General features: G+C 52.1%; 1 protein-coding gene and 1 pseudogene across 1 annotated transcript in view; both read left to right on the top strand.

Moving 5' to 3' along the window:
* LOC112124284 overlaps nucleotides 1-18947 on the top strand; it is a 408472-nt pseudogene extending 389525 nt beyond the window's left edge.
* The window catches only part of LOC112121933 (zinc finger protein 420-like), a 19373-nt gene continuing 10958 nt past the window's right edge, over nucleotides 13040-21454 (top strand). The window contains exon 1 of the mRNA XM_029913854.1: nucleotides 13040-13053. The gene's annotated coding sequence lies outside the window, so the exon portion shown is untranslated. The remainder of the gene's footprint in view (nucleotides 13054-21454) is intronic.

The raw sequence follows: 21454 nt of genomic DNA, 5'->3' as shown, positions 1-21454 counted from the left end.
ACTCACTCCAGCGATAGGATGGGGTCTCCTCTCGCTGTAGTTAATCCACCTTCCTGAGAGGTGGGAGCTAGGTCCACAGAAGAATTCTTCCATGGATCTCTGCTGGGGATTAGATCTTCTCAGGGCCGGCTCTAGCTTTTTTGCCGCCCCGAGCAAAAAGAAAAAAAGGGCGGCCGGACTGCCGAAGCAAAAAAAAAAAAAAACGGCAGGGCGGCCGGAATGTGCCACCCCAAGATTGGCCGGAATGCTGCCCCTTACAATGTGCCGCCCCAGGCACGTGCTTTCTCATCTGGTGCCTGGAGCCGGCCCTGGATCTTCTTAACTCCATCACTCAGGGGTGTGGGTTTTTCACAGCCCTAATCAACATAATTGCATTTTGATCTAACTTTTTAGTACAGACATGGCCTAAGCCAACTCTACTGACAGCACAGCCCCCTAGTGTAGATGCAGCCTACGCTGACAAAAGGGGTTTTGTTCTCTCTGCAAACCACCACCACCAGCCCAAAGTTGGCTATGCCGCCAAAAGCCCTTTTCCATCAACAAAGGTGCATCGATCCATTACTGGAGGTTTTGTCAGCATAGAAATGTCAGTCAAGGACGTGGGTTCTTTTCCCACCCCGACCGACCCACCTATGCCAATGTAACTTTTCACTGTAGACCAGTCCCTAGTTTATCTTTGAGAAAAGAAAAGGATGGTAAATAGTGTGAGAACCACTGACCTGATCAATGCATCGTGAGTCACGCTCGCACATAGAACGTATAGTACTTGGTAGGGTTGATGAGTGTGTACATCTTGGTGAGTTAGATGTAAATATACACATAGTCGTTTGTAGGGTTGATGAGTTACATAGATATTATTAAAGAACTTGACATCAACTCCTGCTTTCTGAAAGTAGCTGCAGAAGAACAGGTCAGGGGGAGGGGGTGGCAGAGAAAAATGGGGATTGTACATTATATGCAACAGCAGGAGAGAAAGATGCTTTCTTGTTATCAATGCCAGTGCTAGCCCATTGGGGGCCCTAAACAGGAATATTCCCCCCACAATATTAAATCAGGCACGTTCTTATAATAAAAAGTGGACAGGGAGCCCCCCTGAGCTGCTTGGGGCTCGAAGCTCTGGTCATTATATCTGAGTAAATTCCTAAGTTCAGGTAGTACTGACCTAAAAGAACACATGACATATTCACAAACCGGGATTGCCATGTAGACGGGAAGGGTGGAACTGGTGTGGGGACTGGGGAGGCAGAATGAATTGCTGGACGGGGGGACAGGCAGATGTGGGGGTGGCAGGGACACAGAATTAATTAAATAGGGGTTGGGGGGAGAGTTTGAGGAGAAGCTAGAAGCCCTGCAGGAGCTGGAAGTGATTTGTACCAATCTGTGTCACTGGATCTCCTTGGGGTCTCCCAGTTACAGCTTGGGGAGAGTGGGTAACAATCATACATGGGCTGGGCACAGAGGGGGCTTTAATGGAGGTGCCCTCCCCCCAGCACAGACCCACCCTGCTGGGGGAGCAGCAGCCGCTCCGTTCGGGCTCCCACATCCCAATGGAGGAGGCAGCAGCTTGTGACTCAGGCCAAAGCACGGAGACAGATGGAGCGCGGCCTCCTCTCGCTGAGCAGGGACCAGACACAACAGCTACTGAATCAACGCCCCCCACTCCCCTCCCCGCCAGACCCCCAACCCTGGAGGGATCCATCCAGGGCTGGATTAAGGCCCGGGCAACCTATAGGCAAGAGTCTAGGGGCCCAATTTGCGCGTGTGTGCGGGGGCTCAGAGAAGCTGCCCTTGTCTAGACTGGTAGAGGCAGGATCTGGGGCAGGGGGGCTGCAGGTCGCTGGGTTGATCGCTAGGACCCAGGAGCGGCTGGAAGGCGGCTCTGGGGGCAGCGATCGCTGGGCTCAGGCCCGGCAGCAGGAAGTGACTCGCAGCCGCTGCGGTGACTCTGGCTCCTGGCGAGATCCCCGAGCCCCGGCGGCTGGTGCTGGGAGCCCGGAGCCCTGGCTGCAGCCGGGAGAGGGGAATCTCCAGCAGGGCCCTTCCCGCTGCTCCCCAGGAGCCTCTCCCAGGGCAGAGCCCCCAGCCCGGCCAGGGACCTTCCCGGCCCGGCCCCTGCCCCAGGGGGGGCCCGCTCGGAGGGAAGGTAAGAGAGACCCGCCCCCCGTCACCCCCGGGCTGCAGGGGGAGGTTTGGCCCCAGACTGCTCCCAGCGGAGCTGGCTGCGATTCCCTGCCCTGGGCCCGGGAAAGCTGCCGCCAGCTCCCGGTGTGTGCGGGCGGGGGGAGCCGGGCCGGGCCGGGCCGTGCTGGGACAGCGACACGGGGGCAGACGGGGGTGGGAGCCGGAGTCACCTGCTGCCCCAAATCTGCTGCTTTGTGTTCCCAGCCCCTGGCCGCGCTGGGGTGAACGGAGGCTGCTGCTCGGTGAGATCTGCTGGCCCCGCCCTGCCCCCCCCTTGGGCTGCCAAGCAGCTCGCGGCTGTTCCTGGGGGGCGGAGGGGCAGAATCTGGGCAGGGGCCAAACTGGGGGGGGGGGGCTGTTACAACAGCTTGGGGAAGGAGCGGGGCCACAGGGGCCAAATCAAGGACTGGGGGTAGGAGTTGGGTACAGGCACTGCCAGCCAGGGCAGAAGGGAAACCCGGGGAGGGGATAAAAGTCTCCCCAGAGGGGGTGAGCCAGCTGCAGTGATTGCAAAAAGGGGGGGGGCAGAGGGGCTTTTCCTGCCCCCCTTTTGCAGGATTTTAGCTCCTGTTTCCCAGGGCTGTGTCCTTAAAGGCCCAGTGCATCGCAGTGCCTGGGCAGGGCCCCTCTCCCCTCCTCTATATAGTGTATGCTAGGCAGATTGTTGACCCTCCCTGGACAAGAGGCAGGGGAGTGGGAAATGATAGAGGGGAATGGCCCGGCAGATGATGGATTATCTCCACAGAGCTAAAGAGCCTGATCCCCGCCCCCGGGTAGTTTTGCAATCTGCAGTCTGGGCTCAGTGTTACAGAAATGACACTGCAAAGAGCCTTCCAAGATGGCCTCCGACTCCTTTAAAGACCCTGTTTAATCGATATTCAAGACAAAGGGCTCTGGGAGGGGGGAGCATTGAGAAACTCAATTCTCCTTTATTATTTCGAAGGAGGAAAGAAAAGCTAACCCCCACCCCCCTTTCTCCAACCCAATGCTCAGAGCCCAGCACCCCACATTTCAGCCCTAGCCCAGCCCATTCCTGGTCCCGGTTCCTGCAGGCACCAGCCACAGAGCGACCTTTTAAGGCTGGCAGAAAAACGCCGCTAATCCGTGCGAGACACTGGGATCCTGTCACAAAAGCAGGCACAGAAAACCCAGGGAGCTCGGGTGAACGGGAGCCAGAGAGGAGGGTGACTTTAGGGTGAGCAGCTTCTGTCCCAGGTCAGCTTTGATTCTCCCTGGGGACATCCCTGGCATAGTCCCCATTGTCCCCAGCCAATGCTGTGGCCACCGGGGACAGGGCGAGCCACTGGGCTGTGTCAGGCTCCTCGTCTTCCTCTGGACTCAGCGATCCAGTTCAGTCTGGCATCAGGGCTGGATAGGCCTGTAGATATCCCCACCTTCCTTCTCAGTCCCCCCCCAGTCCACTGATGGTGTCATCCATAGCCCTTTATAATGTAAGGCAGTGGCTCTCAACCTTTCCCAACCACTGTACCCCTGGCAGGAGTCTGATTTGTCTTGCCTACCCCCAGGTTAATAATGACTCGCTTACAAAATCAGACATAAAAATACAAAAGTGTCACAGCCACTATTACTGAACAAGTGCTGACTTTCTCATTTTTACCATAGAATTCGAAAAGAAATCAACTGGAATATAAATATTGTTCTTACATTTCAGTGTATGGTCTATAGAGCAGTCTAAATAAGTCAGTGTCTGTCTGAAATTTGAGTTTGTCCTGACTTCGCTAGTGCTTTTTATGCAGCCTGTTGTAAAACTAGGCAAATATCTAGATGAGTTGATGTGCCTCCTGCAAGAGGTCTGTGTACCCCCAGGGGTGCGTGTGCCCCTGGTTGAGAACCACTGATTTAAGGAGGGCTTCTCCCGACGTTCACAGGATATTTCCGGTCTCTCTCATTATTTGGCTCTGTTATTGACGAAACTTTTAGCCTCATCGCAGAGAAAGAAAGCACAACTAGCATCCTTCTCATCAGCGAACAATCTGCGCACGGCAGAAAGAAGCCCACAACTGCTTGGCAACTGGGATTTAGCCTCCGAATGATCACCCCGTGTGTGGGATTCATTAAATTCCCTCTCCAGGTCCCCTTTCGTTCCCAGCCCTCGGGAGTCTGATTTAGGATCCAAGAAATCAGAGCGTGGTTCCTAAGCGTGGCGAGCGGAGAACCGCTGTGGAATACGACCAGTCTGGGAGGGGGAGGGATAGAACGGGGAGAGGATGAACGCTCCAACGCCGGGACAGACGCCGTGGTGTCGAAGGAGGACCGTGATGCTGAGGCGGAAGGAAGGAATCCCCCGGACTCACCCCCATCAGGCTCAAATAAACCAGAGCTTGAAATAGCGCCCTTTACTCTCCCTGCTCCAGCTCTTTTAGACTCTGTTTCATTCTGTTTTTACGAACAAGAATGGGCAGAGAAAATAAATGTTCTTCAGCACAACCCCAGCTCAACGGGACAATAATCAGGGATGGGACAATCTACCCCCAAGGGGAAATTTAGCATCTGTAACATTCACTCTGCTGCGGGGGTGGGGGTGGGGAGAGCAGGCTAAATGAGATGCTCAGGGTTGATCTGGACTAGGAAAAGGGGCGGAGGTTCAGGCCGGGTCAGGGGGAAATGTGCCAGTTAACCCAACCACTTTTCCCAGTTGGGACTAGGGTGACCAGACAGCAAGTGTGAAAAATCGGGACAGGGGGTGGGGGGTAATAGGAGCCTATATAAGAAAAAGCTCCAAATATCAGGACTGTCCCTATAAAATCGGGACATCTGGTCACCCTAGTTGGGACAAACCCAGTTTCCTGCTGAAGCAGAGGTAGGATCTCTGGGCCTCGCACCAAAGGCCCTGTGGGAATCAGTCCCTCTCAGTGGTGCTGTCTGAATGCAGAGGGACAGGGAGAAAGGACAGAGGGGGTGAGTGATAAGGGTCTTATCTGTGATCCCCAAACGTTCAATAGCCCCAGCACCCCGCTCCTTCAGATTCCCAGCTCCCCCAGCCCCACCCATTCAATCCCGCAGTTCTCTGCCCAACATCTGCCCCTCAGCATTTAATCCCTCAGAGCCCAGCACTCTGGGGGATTCAGGGAGACGAGGAGTTACCAGCCCCCAGGGACACTCCCCCCCAGGTCAGTGGGGGAGCCCAGCCCAGGAGCTGGTGGAAGATGGGGGATGGGGACAGGTGTCTAGAGTGAAGGTGGGGCCTGGCCCAAGTGTCCTTCTCCTCATCTCCATGGCAGGCGGATCCCGGCTGGGAGGGGAAGGGAGAGGGGAGAACTTCAGCCAGGCAGAGGGAGCGGCTGGAGGAGTTTCTCTCTCTCCCTTCCCCCACCTGTGGCCCATCAGCTCAGCAGCCAGGGTTGCAGCAGGGAGGAGGGGCTGATGGCTTCTCCTCCTCTGCCTGGGGTTGGAAACAGGACCCCAGCGCCCTGGTTCTTAGCGTTAATGCCCTATTTGGTTGCATGGGGCAGTTCTGCCCTCTGTGGTCTTAGTCTCTCTGCAGACTCAAGCAGATCTTGCTGCACCAGTTATGGTTGGGTCTCAGTTTCAAGTTTTCCTCTGCAAACATGAGGGCTAGAAACTTACTCCAGGGTGGCTTTATGTAATTAGTTATTTTATTTATGAAAAGCAAAGTACTGATCTAACCAGGTGGCTCCAGGAGGTGGGGCCTTATTGTCTCCTCTACTTTTCCGATTCCCTGATTTTGACTCCTTTTCTTGTAATCTGCTGTAGATAAAGTTTCACTCCTTTAAATTATCTTAAAATTTTGTTTTTATTCCTCTAAGCACTTCGTCATTAACGTTGTTAACATTGTGTGGATGGATGTTATTGTGCTATAGAATTTATATTTTTAATAGCAAATAAACATGGGAAATATTAATAGTTGCTAGTAGCTTCAGCAAAGAGATTTCACAGTGTTTCTAGTGTAACATTTCCTGTTTGTAGTGCAATCTTGTAACTGGCAGTTTTCAGTTCTAAATTTTTGTTGTTGTTTTTTTTTTGATAACGTTCATTCTTTGGGATCTTTTGAGTTCAAGGCTGACTGATTTCTTGGGTTGGTGTCAAAACTGCTTCAGTTTCCTTTGATCCACCAATGGAGATTGCCTTAATCCACATTCTTATTTTGATCCACCAATGGGAATTGCCTCAATCCCCTGTTATTTTCCATTGTGCTTTTTCACATGTCACCTTGTGTGTCGAACTTGGTTCTCCAATGTTCACCAAAGGCCAGAATTTTAAAAGTTGACGGGCCCCTACACCCTTTTAAAAATCCCACAAGGAGCGTAAACTCTCTTTAAAATCTGTCCCTTAGGCCTGGTCCACACTACCCCCCCACTTCGGACTAAGGTACGCAAATTCAGCTATGTTAATAACGTAGCTGAATTCAAAGTACCTTAGTCCGAACTTACCGCGGGTCCAGACGCTGCAGGCAGGCTCCCCCGTCGATGCCGCGTACTCCTCTCGCTGAGCTGGAGTACCGGCGTCGACGGCGAGCACTTCCGGGATCGGTCCGGGATCGATTTATCGCGTCTAGACAAGACCGATAAATCGATCCCAGAACATCGATTGCCTGCCATCGGACCCGGAGGTAAGTGTAGACGTACCCTTAGTGCATTTGTATAAAATCCTTCTCCAGAGGAAATTTCCACTATATTTTTTACTAAACATACAACCCCAAGATGGATTGAGAGTCACAAGAACTGAAAACTCATGAGTTATGCCCCCCCAAAGTCATGAAATTAAAACGGTGGTTCTCAAACTTTTTTACTGGTGACCCCTCTCACATAGCAAGCTTCTGAGTGCGATCCCCCTAATAAATTAAAAACACTTTTTTATATATTTAACACCATTATAATTGCTGGAGGCAAAGTACGGTTTGGGGGTGGAGGCTGACAGCTCGTGACCCCCATGTAATAACCTCGCGACCCCCTCAGGGGTCCCGAGCCCCAGTTCGAGAACCCCTGAATTAAAATAAATAAATAAATGTATTTTTCATTCCTTTTGTTTGCCTGTCCGTTTCTGCATCTTTAGGGTGCATTCATACTTTTGCTGTTCTCCCAAAGGATCCGTATATCTAAAATGGTTGTAACATTCAATGCCATTTTGCACTTCCAGTAACGTGATTTCTCTCCTTTTGTAATTGCTAATTTCTGTGAATAATCCCCCATCCTGCACACACTGAAGTACACGCCTTACTCTTCTATAACTTCATTTATTGCAGATATAGATGTCAATCTTTCTACTGATTTCTTTATACTTCCAATTGTCTGTTTTAATTTCATAGCCTTGTATGTGTGCTGCCTAGTTTGTTATGATACGTTTCAGGGATGTTCTTCATTCTGACAAGTTTACCGATTTGTACAGCTGATATCAAAGATGTTTTGACTTTTTAAAAAAATTCTGTTTCTCTTCAGGGAGGGGGGAATAGTGCTGACCTCACTTAGTTTCCCTTTGGTGAAACCAAAGTGCCTTGCCTCCATTATGGTTTTGCAGTGGGATAGCTAATGTATAATAGTTAAAAACACCCATTGTCTTAGCACTGCAGATACAGTGACTATAATGTTGACTCTGTCATTAAATGGGTTTGCAGGCTGAAAACTCTGATACGGATTGTGCGGCTACTACTCCTGCTCCTTTGACAGGGGTTGCATCTGAATGTCTGCACCCGTTTGTGTGGGTGTCCTGGAAAACCAGTTAAAGCATTTAAAACTAAAGGAATTAGTGGGGGCTCCCCCCTCCGAATTTCCCTTATTCTCTTCCTTTTACTTATTCATGGCTTGTCTACATGGTGTGACACTACAGGTGTGAAGTTAATGCAAATAACTTACAGATGTTCTCATTGAGAAGTAAGGTGGCCTTAATTTTGACAGTGGCACTCAGGGCAACCACAGAAGATTGCAGGCGTCCTTCCCCCAAATACTATTAATTATCGGGCCTTTCACCTCTCTTGAACATTCTTAAATTTTGTATCGTCCAGGTGTAACCCACATTCGATTTTTCAAGTCCAAAGAGAAGGAGCGAAGCAGTGGGGCGCTCATCTCATCTTCCCTGAGTGTTGCGCTATGTAGAAAAGCCATTAGGATATTTTACAGGTGTCACTTTTGGCCTGACAGAATTTCATTAAATGGGTTAAGGCTGAAATTCAAGGTGCTCTCGCTCCTGCAAAAGACAGGATGTTTTTCATGAGCAGGAGAATGGAGGCCGGATAGTGTCATGGCAGATCCTGCTGTGCGTGTGTTGGCCTGACTGTACCGTGATCCCCTTTATAAGCAACATAGACAAAATGGGGGCACTCTTGTCCCATGGGAATGAGCCAATTGATCCACATATCACTTACAAGTCTGTTACCCTTCTTACACTATGATGGTTAGATTAGTGAGCCCACGACTGCGATGTTCACCAAAGTGTGAGGACGCACCCTGCCAGGCGTAGCAAAAGTATTTTCAGCTCACATCAAACATTGTGATATGTCTCGGCACATGTGCAGAGCATGGGGCTAATCTGGCTCAGACGCATCCAGAAATAGGGTGCGGCGGCAGTTACTAGACATGCTCTGTATTTGTTTCTGAAGCTGTATCGGATATTTTCATTGTAGGCAAACCACCTGGCATGGCCACCTCCTGTTTTTTTTCAAGGTAGAATTTCCCTAAGGAGCCCCAGGCCTGGGCTACACTGGGGTGGGGGGTTGAACTAAGATACGCAACTTCAGCTACGCGAAGTCAAAGTATCTTAGTTTGACTTCCCTGGCCGTCTTCACGGCAGCGAGTCGACTGCCACGGCTCCCCCGTCGACTCCGCTTACTCCTCCTGCCGAGGTGGAGTACAGGCGTCCATTTGGGGATCGATTTATCGCGTCTAGACAAGACGCGATAAATCGATCCCCGATATATCGAACACTACCTGCCGATCCGGCCGGTAGTATAGACGTACCCTTAGTTTCTGCTTCTAAGCATGAGCCCTGCTGCCTTCCTCTGGGCAGCTGGATATCTGGCTCCTGCGTAAGCCCCAGAGTGATTCAGGAACAAGGGAGAGGCGGGTGAATGTCTCTCTTGCCTTCAGGGCACAATCCAATAAGTGTGCTCAGAGGCCCGCTGTCTGGATCGGGTCCCATTCAAACTCTGGCTGGAAAAGGAGGCCACGGTGTTGCTATCCAACTTCTAGCCCAATGGTTAGAGCCCTTGCCTGGGATGTGAGAGACCCAGGTTCAATTCCTGCCTCGGAGAGAGACGGAGAAAGGGTTTGAGTGGGGGGTCTCCGACATCTCAAGCAAGTGTGGTAACCATTGGGTTAAAAGTGATAAGATGGCACCCTTCTCCTCTGGCTGTTGTGTGTGGCACCTGCCTAGCTCCTTCTCACAAGGAACAGCTTAGGCACTTGAGCCGCCGGACTGCAGGAGCGGGTTTCCCATTCCTGGATCACTAGGCACCTCCCTGCAGCGGGGACTTAGGTACCAAACTCCATGAGATGGGCAGGGTTTAGGACACAGCCCCGTGGTCGGCATCTCCCGTTGGTTAGCTTAGGCCAGTGATCCCCAAACTGTGGGGCGTGCCCCCCTGCGTGGCTGGACCCAGGCCACCCCGCAGCGGGCAGGGAGGGAGCACCACCTAGCCATGGCCCCACCCCCTGGCCACAGCTCTGCTCCCAGCCCCTGACGCAGACCCTTTCCCTGGCTGCGGCCCCAGCCTCAGCTTCCTTACCCCGTGCTGGTTCCCCCTCCCACCCCCCAGGAGCCACAGCCCAGACAGGAGTAAGGAGGGGGGCCCAGACAGGAGTAAGGAGGGGGGCATGACCCTGAAAAGTTTGGGGACCACTGACTTAGACGACTCCTTGCCTAGCGGGCTGACTTTTTCGGATGCCATTCTAAGGCGCCCATCTCTCCCAAGTCACTGTATAGGGAGCCTAGGCACCTAAGTTTGCTTTGTGGATCACAGGGATGTTCCTATGACTTTCTAGGTGCCTAACAGTTAGGCACTGCGACACTCAGCATCACAACGCCTCAGTCCCTTCGTGAGTCTAGCCCAGAGGCCTGTCCCTCACTGCTGAGAGAGGTGGGTTTTGTTCTTTGCTTTGGGGTAACTAAGGAGCAGGCGCGATGTTGCGGTACAAACGCAGTGAGGACAAGGCACTTGGGCTTTAGCAGTGAGGAAAAGGCCTGAGAAAATAGCTGGGAAAGAAGATCAGAGAGGAACGTGTTAACATGCATGAGCCAAAGTGTGACAGTGACAATGGGGGGATGAGTCAGTCTAAGGGACAAAGACAGATTTTCTGTGTTTACGAGGAATTCCTAAGTATTCCAAAGACTGTCCAGAATGCGTTACACCATTCACAGTGTTTTGTGTGCATTACGTGTTTGTTCACTATAGTACGTCTGTGACCTGGCTGACAATGGAAAGAGATTGATGGAGAAATAACCCCCCCTTTCCTTCTGGCTTGTACACGACAGGGTTGACAAGGACCCTGGTCTGATTTCCGGGCAGGATCCAGATCTCAGCCACACAGGAGTCAGACCGGAGTCACTGCTGGCTCTGGCAGGGAAGGTGAGTGCGGATGGGCCAATGGGATCAGCCCCTGCCTGTCCCTGGGGGCTGCAGGGACAGGACAGGGAGGCTCAGTTATTAGCTGCTGCCACCAGAGGGCTCCGGTTCTGGCTAAGGGAGAGGAGGAGGCGGGTGTGTGTCTCTCTGCCCCTGATATTAGAGCCCTGGAGTTAAGCTCCCTGGTCAGATGCTGCTTCCTTCTCCAGTTTGGTCTGGAAGCCCGGGCTGAGCAGCTGCTGCTCCTGCAGTGGGGACTGTGGTCAGGGCCGGCTCTGGCTTTTTTGCCGCCCCTGCGGCGTGGCCGGAGCGGCAAAGCAGGGGGAAAAAAACAAAAACCTGTGAGGTGGCTGGAACCAGGGTGCAGGGGGACTCCCTGCGCTGCAGACGTGCTCCGGCTAGTGGAGGGGAGGAGGAGGGAGCGGAGGGGAGAGAGAGAAGGGGGCGGCCAGGGTTTCGGTGGGGCGCTGCCACGCAGCCCCGACCGCCGCGCCGCCTGCCGGGAGGGCTCCGTGCCGCTCTGGTCGGCGGGGAGGGAAGGACGCGGGCTGCCCTGCTGGGCTTGCTACAGACCTGGCACTGGCTGGGGCAGACGGATGCGCAGCCTGCTCCCAGCAGGGCGCTCCCTTCTTCCTCGCCACCGCTCCCTACAGGGCGGCCGGATCGGCGAACAAAAAAAAAGCGGCCGTGCCACCCTAGGATTGGGCGGCATGCCGCCCCGTAGAATCTGCCGCCCCAAGCACCAGCTTGCTCGGCTGGTGCCTGGAGCCAGCCCTGACTGTGGTGGGGTGAGACCTTCATTAAAGCCCTCTCTGTGCCCAGCCCAGGTAGGGACAGGCTCCAGTGGCTGGAAGCAGCCCCCTTAGGGCAGCCCTGGGCTCTGCCGACACCAGCCCCTGAGCCGGAGCCTGCAGGTGATGGGGAGAGACCCGGCTGGGGCCGGGCAGTAAAGTGACCGCACAAGCGCTCCCTCCTTGCCCCATCTCTGCTCCCTGGTGTCTTTGAGTCCCAGAGCTGCTGCCCTCACAGACACACCCCAACTCACACTCCTGTGAGCAGTGGCAGCCGCTGATCTAATGAGAGCAAATGCCCATGGGAACAGGACAGTAATCAGTTCTCCAGGGCAGAGGGAAGGGGAGAGAGGGAAGGTGATAGAAACAGAGAGTGACCAGACTGAAAGGGGCAGCAGGAGCAGAAAGTGGGGAGGGAGGTTCCCAACTCCGAGCCCTGCCCGGATCCATTCCCTGCACCCCCTGGGCAGACTGACTCTCCTGGGAACAAGGGGAGGAGCTGACAGAGCAAAAGCCAGTTCCTGTCCCAGCCAAGTTCCTGCGCTGCTGGGGGGACGTGCTGCCCTTGGGGCCAATGTCAGGGGGATCCCCAAAAGTGGCTCCTTTGATTCTGCTCTTTTTCCAGCATTCAGCTCAGAGATGCTATTATGGGGAGAGTTTAAAAGTGTCCCCAGTAGATTTAGTTCTGCTGGGAGGGGCCTGGCCTGGATGGTAATAAACTAACTGGGTTTCTTCCCAGTGTGGCAGAGTCCAGAGCGTCTGTCTGCAGGGAGAGAGCCTGGGGGGAATCGGGGTGTGAAATGGACTCAAGCCCCTTCTGAAACCTCCCCAATCACCCCTCTCGCCCCGACAGGCTGAAGAATCACATCCTGATTTTGCTTCAGATCGGCCCATCTTCCGGGAGACGGGGAAAAGAAATGGCTGTGATGGAGCCAGCTCAGGTAGGGGATTTTCAGGGAGCTGCTGGGGAGGGGGGTTTGCTAGAGATGAGGAGGGGCAGGAAACACACGGGGCAGCAGGGAGGGGACAGGGTGTGATAAACCTGCCCTGACAAGTTCAACCTGGGACCTGATTTTCTGAACAGGCCCATTATTGGGAGGGGGACGGGGGACATTCCATCTTTCCTGAACCAGGAAACGCCCCCCTGGGCAGGGCTGGGAAAACTGACCAGACTCCCAGTGCTGGAGCCTGAACCCACTGGCCAGAGGCAGCTGTGAAATACCAAGGGAAGCTGTTGGGATTCCTGTTCCCTGCTCATCAGCCTGTGGCTGGCAGGTGTATGGTAAATGAGAAGACCCTGCCCACCTCCATCTTCTGGGGGGGACAAGGAGCTCTCACCTTCGCCCCACCCCCTGAAGCCTCCTGGCTGCTCTGAGGATGGGGGTGGGATTCTGTATCTCTGGTCTTTGTTGTTACAGGGGCTGGTGACCTTCGAGGAGGTGGCTGTGTATTTCACCCAGGGGCAGGGGGCTCTGCTGGACCCTGCTCAAAGAGCCCTCTACAGGGACGTCATGCAGGAGAATTACGAGACGGTGACCTCGCTGGGTAAGCGATTCCCGTCCCCTCGGTTATTAGAAGATGCAGGATCTGCATTTCTGAATCTACACAGGTTCTTCCATAGTCAGTGAGGGAAGCCAAACTCGAACAGCTTAATGGGACTAAATCAGGGGGCCCAGATAATCTTCATCCAAGAATATTAAAGGAACTGGCACATGAAATTGCAAGCCCATTAGCAAGAATTTTTAATGAATCTGTAAACTCAGGGGTTGTACCGTATGCCTGGAGAATTGCTAACATAGTTCCTATTTTTAAGAAAGGAAAAAAACATGATCCGGGTAACTACAGGCCTGTTAGTTTGACATCTGTAGTATGCAAGGTCTTGGAAAAAATTTTGAAGGAGAAAGTAGTTAGGGACATCGAGGTCAACGGTAATTGGGACAAAATACAGCATAGTTTTACAAAAGGTAGATTGTGCCAAACCAACCTAATCTCCTTCTTTGAGAAGGTAACAGACTTTTTAGACAAAGGAAACGCGGTGGATCTAATTTACCTCGATTTCAGTAAGACATTTGATACGGTTCCACATGGGGAATTATTAGTTAAATTGGAAAAGATAGGGATCAATATGAAAATTGAAAGGTGGATAAGGAACTGGTTAAAGGGGAGACTACAACGGGTCATACTGAAAGGTGAACTGTCAGGCTGGAGGGAGGTTACTAGTGGAGTTCCTCAGGGATCGGTTTTGGGACCAATCTTATTTAATCTTTTTATTACTGACCTTGGCACAAACTGTGGGAGTGTGCTAATAAAGTTTGCGGATGACACGAAGCTGGGAGGTATTGCCAATACCGAGAAGGACCGGGATATCATACAGGAAGATCTGGATAACCTTGTAAACTGGAGTAATAGTAATAGGGTGAAATTTAATAGTGAAAAGTGCAGGGTCATGCATTTAGGGATTAATAACAAGAATTTTTGTTATAAACTGGGGACTCATCAGTTGGAAGTAACAGAGGAGGAGAAAGACCTCAGAGTATTGGTTGATCACGGGAAGACTATGAGCCGCCAATGTGATATGGCCGTGAAAAAAGCTAATGCGGTCTTGGGATGCATCGGGCGAGATATTTCCAGTAGAGATAAGGAGGTGTTAGTACCATTATACAAGGCACTGGTGAGACCTCATCTGGAATGCTGTGTGCAGTTTTGGTCTCCCATGTTTAAGAAGGATGAATTCAAACTGGAACAGGTACAGAGAAGGGCTACTAGGATGATCCGAGGAATGGAAAACCTGTCTTATGAAAGGAGACTCAAAGAGCTTGGCTTGTTTAGCCTAAGCAAAAGAAGGCTGAGGGGAGATATGATTGCTCTCTATAAATATATCGGAAGGATAAATACCAGGAAGGAGAGGAATTATTTAAGCTCAGTACCAATGTGGACACAAGAACAAATGGATATAAACTGGCCATCAGGAAGTTTAGACTTGATATTAGATGAAGGTTTCTAACCATCAGAGGAGTGAAGTTCTGGAACAGCCTTCCAAGGGGAGCAGTGGGGGCAAAAGCCATATCTGGCTTCAAGACTAAGCTTGATAAGGTTATGGAGGGATATATGATGGGATACTCTAATTTTGGCAATTAATTGGTGTTTGACTATTAGCGGTAAATATGCCCAATGGTCTGTGATGGGATGTTAGATGGGGTGGGATCTGAGTTACTACAGAGAATTCTTTCCTGGGTGTCTGGCTGGTGAGTCTTACCCACATGCTCAGGGTTTAACTGATCGCCATATTTGGGGTCGGGAAGGAATTTTCCTCCAGGGCAGATTGGCAGAGGCCCTGGAGGTTTTTCATCTTCCTCTGCAGCAAGGGGCACGGGTCACTTGCTGGAAGATTCTCTGCACCTTGAAGTCTTTAAACCATGATTTGAGGACTTCAGTAGCTCAGACATAGGTTAGGGGTTTGTTACAGGAGGGGGTGGGTGAGATTCTGTGGCCTGCGTTGTGCAGGAGGTCAGACTAGATGATCATAATGGTCCCTTCTGACCTTAAAGTCTATGACTCTATGGAGGGGATTGGGGTCTATAATGCACAGTTGCCGTGTGAGAGAGACTTGCATCTCCATACCCCCTCCAATGGAACCAGCCTAATGGACCAGCTAAACCAGAGGTGGGCAAACTTTTTGACCTGAGGGCCACATCGGGTTTCCGAAATTGTATGGAAGGCTGGTTAGGGGAGGCTGTGCCTCCCCAAGCCCCACCCCCATCCGACCCCCTCCCGCTTCTCGCCCCCTGATGGCCCCCCAGGGACTCCTGCCCCATCCAACCTGCCCTGTTCCCTGTCCTCTTATGGCCCCCCACCAGGACCCCTACCCCATCCACCCCTCCCTGTCCCCTGACTGCTCCCTGCCGCCCCATCCAACCCCTCCTCTCATTCCTGACTGCCCCCCACCCCGGGACGCCTGCCCCCATTCAACCCCCCTGTTCCCCGCCCTCTGACTGCCCTGACCCCTATCCACATCCCCACCCCCTGATCACCACCCCAAACTCCCCTGCCCTCTATCCAACCTCCCCACTCCCTGCCCCCTTACCATGCTGCCTGGAGCACCAGGACAGGTAGCCGTGCCGCCCGACTGGAGCCAGCCACACCACCGCGCAGCACAGGGCACCGGGTCAGGCCCCGGCCCTGCAGCTGCGCTGCCATCAAGAGCTCGCAGCCCCGCCGCCTAGAGCATTGCGCCCGCGGCACAGTGAGCTGAGGCTTAGGGGGAGAGGGAACAGCAGGGGAGGGGCCGCGGGCCAGCCTCCCAGGCCAGGAGCTCAGGGGCCGGGCAGGAGGGTCCCGTGGGCCGGGTGTAGCCCGTGGGCCGTAGTTTGCCCACCTCTGTGCTAAACCATCCCCACCCCTCCAGCTTTCAAAGGGGAGAAGCCATGTATTGTCCTGTCTGTGTTGTTTCTCATTCGCACACAGAATCCCTGGTCACCTCCCTCCTTGGGACTAGCTCCAGCCATGGGGAGGGCTCTGGGCTCTGCAGGTTTAGAAATAGAAAGGGGTTTAACATTAGAGCTGGGTGTGCGTCAGCAAGGCCCCCAGAGTGCACAGATCCTGGAAATTCCTACTGAGGGCGTCGCAATTCTCCCCAGATTTCTGCCTCTCCCAAGGGGGCTCTGTGACCATGTTCCCATCCTCTTGAATTGCACAATCCCCCTGCACAGCCACAGGTTCAGCTCACAGAATGCCCTTTATGACAGACGCTCTCAATCCTCCATGCACCCTGATCTGGTCTGATTTCATCCCCTGCGCAGGATTTCCCATTCCCAAACCTGAGCTGATCGCCCAGCTGGAACGAGGGGAAGAGCCGTGGGTCCCGGATCTCCAGGCCTGCAAGGAAAGAGAGATCCTGAGAGGCACCCGCACAGGTGAGGCCTGACACAGAAACCATCTGGTGAATGAAGGAAGAAGTTGAGAATCCCAAAAATGTGGTGTGAGCAAGTGCCCTCAGTTCTTCCTTATCTCACCCAGGGCAGGGCTGTAGTCGGCAGATATCACTTACGGCTTTCCACCCGTCCTGTTAGCTGCAGGAGTTTCCTTCCCAACTTTTCTTCCCTGTGAATGTTTGGGTGGGATGTGGAGGCAGAATCCAATTGCTCAGTCTTCACAGCGTTAGTGTGTTGGGTTTTCCCTCTGTGCTATTCCTCTTTCTCCCCAGCACAATGACTCTTGTCTGGATTGTCTCTCTCTCCCAGCAGGTGCTGAGCGAGGGAGTGAGAACGAGGAGGGGAATCATCATGAGGAAGTGGAACCACAGGGGACCTTTGTGGGAAGAGCTGAAGGGAATTTTTCCCAGTGCTTGGAAGAGGGAGAAGCCTGGGGAAATTGGCACAGGTCAGAAAGGCTGATGGGAAACCGCCCGAGGAAGAAAGTGGATGAATCTATTATCTATAGGGGAGGAAACAAGGATCCCACAGCCCAGCAGACAAATCCCAAGGAAGAGAAATCCTACCACTGCCTCCAGTGTGGGAAAGGATTCATTCTGAGATCACAGCTTGTTACACATCAAACAATCCATAACAGCTCAGACTTTAATACCCATGGGAGAATCGACACGGGAGAGAGACGCTATCAATGCCTTGAGTGTGGGAAATGTTTTCATTGGACGTCAGCACTTATTACACATCAGGCAACCCACATGGGTGAGAGACCCCATAAGTGCTTGGAGTGTGGGAAAAGCTTCAGTAACAGCTCAAATCTTACTAAACATCGAAGAATCCACATGGGAGACCGACCCTATAAATGCCTCGAGTGTGGGAACTGTTTCAGTCAGAAGACCACCCTCATTATGCATCAGAAAACCCACACAGGAGAGAAACCCCATAAGTGCTTGGACTGTGGGAAAAGTTTCACACAGAGGTCAGCCCTGAGTACACATCAGACAATCCACACAGGAGAGAGACCCTATAAGTGCCTCGACTGTGGGAAAAGTTTCATTCAGCGCTCACACCTTCTTCGACATCTGAGAATTCATACTGGGAATAAACCTCATAAATGCCTCCACTGTGGGAAAAGTTTCATTCAGAGAACAAACCTTATTTCCCATCAGACGATCCACACAGGAGAGAAGCCCTATAAATGCTTGGAATGTGGGAAAAGCTTCAAGAACAGCTCCTACCTCACTAAACATCGGACAATTCACACGGGAGACAGTCCCTATAAATGCCTCCTCTGTGGGAAAAGTTTTGTTCTCAGTTCCGACCTGATTGTGCATCAGAGAATTCACACAGGAGAGAAGCCTTACGTATGCTTGGACTGTGGGAAAAGCTTCAAGAACAACTCCTACCTTACTAAACATCGGAGAATGCACACAGGAGAGAGACCTTATAAATGCCTCGATTGTGGGAAGTGTTTCAGTCAGAAGTCATCCCTTAGTACCCATCAGACAATCCACACTGGAGAGAGACCCAATAAATGCTTGGACTGTGGGAAAAGTTTCACCCAGCGATCAGCCCTTGTTATACATCAGAGAATCCACACAGGAGAGAGACCCCATAACTGCTTGGACTGTGGGAAAAGTTTCACGCACAGATCAGCCCTCCTTAGACATCAGGCCATCCACACAGGAGAGAGACCCCATGAGTGCGTGGAATGTGGGAAACGTTTCATTCAGAGATCAACCCTTATTAGACATCAGGCAGTCCACACAGGAGAGAGACCCCATGGGTGCTTGGACTGTGGCAAATGTTTCACCAACAGATCATCCCTTATTAGGCATCAGGCAATCCACACAGGCGAGAGACCCCATAAGTGCTTGGACTGTGGGAACAGTTTCATTCAGAGATCGAACCTTATTATACATCAGAGAATCCACACGGGCTATAAACCTCATAAATGCCTGGTCTGTGGGAAAAGTTTCAGGAAGAGCTCATACCTTACTAAACATCTAAGAACTCACAAAGGCCTGGGAGACCCACGGAACAGCTTGATTATGGAAAAAGATTCAATCCGAGCTCAGACATCAGTGATCCACAAAACGGAGAGACCTTGAACATGGGGGAAGCTTCATTTGGTGCTCCCGGAGTATCAGGCATCAGCAAATCTGCACAGGAAAGAAACCGCTGAGATGTTCTCAGCGTGGAAAATGTTCCAAGTGGAACTAACACCACAATGGACATTGGAGACTCCTCCGCACAGCAGGGCCATTCTCTCAGTGCCCTGACTAGGGCTGGCCATGGTGACAAACCCATTTCCTCATTCCCACACACATCAGGGGCATTTGGCTCCCAAGCATCTAGCTGCCCATTGCTGGGGTGAGGATCCAGCAGCAGCCGAGCATCAGCTGGTCAGTGACCCTCTGGCTCTGCCTGGTCTAAGCAAACCCCAGGCAGAGGAGGAGAAGCCCCGATCAGCCCCTCCTCCCTGCTGCAGCCCTGGCTGCTGAGCTGATGGGCCACAGGTCGGGGAAGGGAGAGAGAGAAACTCCTCCAGCCGCTCCCTCTGCCTGGCTGAAGTTCCCCCCTCTCCCTTCCCCTCCCAGCCGGGATCCCCCTGCCGTGGAGATGAGGAGAAGGACACTTGGGGTGGGCCAGGCCCCACCTTCACTCTACACACCTGTCCCCATCCCCTATCTCCTACCAGCCCCTGGGCTGGGCTCCCCCACTGACCTGGAGCTGTTCCCTGCAGGGGGAGTGTCCCTGGGGGCTGGTAACTCCTCCCCTCCCCAAATCCCCCAAATAGCTGGGCTCTGGGGGATCAAATATTGAGGGACCAGGGTGATGGGTTATGGGGAGGAAACTGGGGATTGAATGGTTGGGGCTGGGGGAGCTGGGTACTGGGGCTAGCGAATGTTTGGGGATGATGGGATAAGAGGCGAGGGAGAGCACAGGGGTAGAGAGGTGCTTCCTCTCCTCACGCACCCCCTCTCCCCCTTCCTCCTGCCCCCTCTGGGGCTGATTCCCACAAGGACCCTTTGTGGAAGGCCCCGAGATCCCACCTCTGCCTCCGCAGCATCAGCCTCCAAGGGTCTGTCTATGGTAGGAAATGTGGTCGGGATCAGCCAGAGCATCTCTATGACCCTGCACCAGGTTTCGTGGTATAAACTGTGAGACTCGGGCAAACCAAGTGCCAGCTCATGCCGGAGCCCAAGGCCAGTTCACTCGTGTATTAGGATAGATTAAAGAGATTGTGAAATGTATAAGAGTGTATTTGGTGTTTAAACTTCATGAAAAGTAATGGGATGTTCCTTGCATTGTTTTCACTTAACTATATCTCGTTATAATGTAGTAGCAAATATTTGCATTGTGTATACCCCGTCACTAAATAACCCATCCAACGAGGAAGAAGCCCTGTGGAATGCAAATGAACTTTAACAGAAAAGAGCTAATTTCAAAGCAAGTGGGCATTGTGTGTTATGACCGGAGGTCAAAGACTCAAAACGCATTCCTCACTCTGTCATTAAAGAGCCGACGTGGGTAGTGACCCTGTCAGTTTGTTTTCCATGAGAAGAAGCTATAAGTATGGATTCAAAGAAAGATCCTGGATCTCTGGACTGTTTGGACTCTTACAGAGAAGAATACCGCATACAAAGCTGTGACCCCCAGGGACAATCTGGGTACCCTGAAAAGACTTTTGGGAAACTGTCAGTTTATGACATCACTGCCACCCTTTGGAATACCAAACTGTGACTCACCTGGGCATACATCTTACCTGCTTTAACCTCTCAATAATTCTCACTTCCTTTTCTTAGCTAATGATCCTTTAGTTAATTTACTATAGAATTGGCTACCTGCGTTGTGTTTGGTGTAAGATCTAGGGTACCAATTGCTCTGGGGTAAGTGACTGATCTCTTGGGACTGGGAGCAACGTGATGTGATGTGATTTTTGGTGTAAGTGACCTTTTATCACAAAGTCCAGTTTGTCTGGCTGGCAAGACAGATTGGAGAGTCTAAGGGGACTGTGCGTCTACGGTAAGACTGCGATAGCGATCCAGGAGTTCACATTTGTTACTGGCCTGGTGAAATCTAATTACAGAACGAACCAGCAGCTTGGGGCGTCTGCCTGGTTTGCTGTCAATCTGCCCGGAGGTCGGCACGCCCAGTTGTGAACCGCTCCAGACAGTGTGACAAACTCACCTGGAGCATCTTATCTATTCAGATCCCCCCCCATTAACAGAGTGATCGTTAGTCATTGAGTCCCCCCGTGGGGCCGGATCGTCTCATTCCCAGATAGTCTCACATTATTCCAGGCCGCGCTGAAAAGCGTTGAGTGTTTGTACATTTTCTCCCTTATGGGCCAGAATTAAACAGATGCTAAAAGAATGGGAGCAGGGACAGTAAGATATGGTATTTTAGCTTCTGTGTGATTTCAGGGTGATGGGGTGAGTCCGAGGGATTCCCTCCTTCCCCCATCACCATCACATTCCATTCTCCACACAGCAGCCTCTGTCCCAGCAATGCAGAGTTTTATCCTGTCCCCGTTCTACCCCTCCACTTCCCAAGGTGTCACTTACCACCCTGTCCCTGGCTCTCCATGCCTAGGAATCCCAGCTTTGATGTCTATGATCCTAAGTCAGAGCCCTGAGGGCTGGAGAAGGAAGGGTTACAGACCTGGAAGGGAATTCAAATGAACCTCAAAGAACATTTTGACCTTTCTGATCTTCTATCCACATTTGCATCTCTTGGTAAAATTGCTTCCAGTTTTTGTCTAGGCTAGTCCAGATCATTTGTAGATGGGAAGCTGGTTTGTGAGTTTTTGGTCTGTTGTTATGATGCAAAAACTTTTGTAACTAACACAACGAGCTGTGGTCGTGGTCATGAGGTCATGAGGTGAGAAGTAAAGCAGGTTTAGCCCCTTTAGAAGAAAATGGGTACACTAATTTTCTAGAGTTTGAGTCTTCAGATTCTCTGGAATTTCACTTTCTGAATGTGAAAGTGGTTTGTAGCTCACCCTGTATTGTGGG

The sequence above is a fragment of the Terrapene carolina genome, unplaced genomic scaffold (genome assembly GCF_002925995.2).
Source record: "Terrapene carolina triunguis isolate 2854851 unplaced genomic scaffold, T_m_triunguis-2.0 Scaffold990, whole genome shotgun sequence".
NCBI lineage: Eukaryota > Metazoa > Chordata > Testudines > Emydidae > Terrapene > Terrapene triunguis.
Note: the sequence above shows the minus strand (reverse complement) of the source record. Positions and strands in the feature narration are given on the sequence as shown.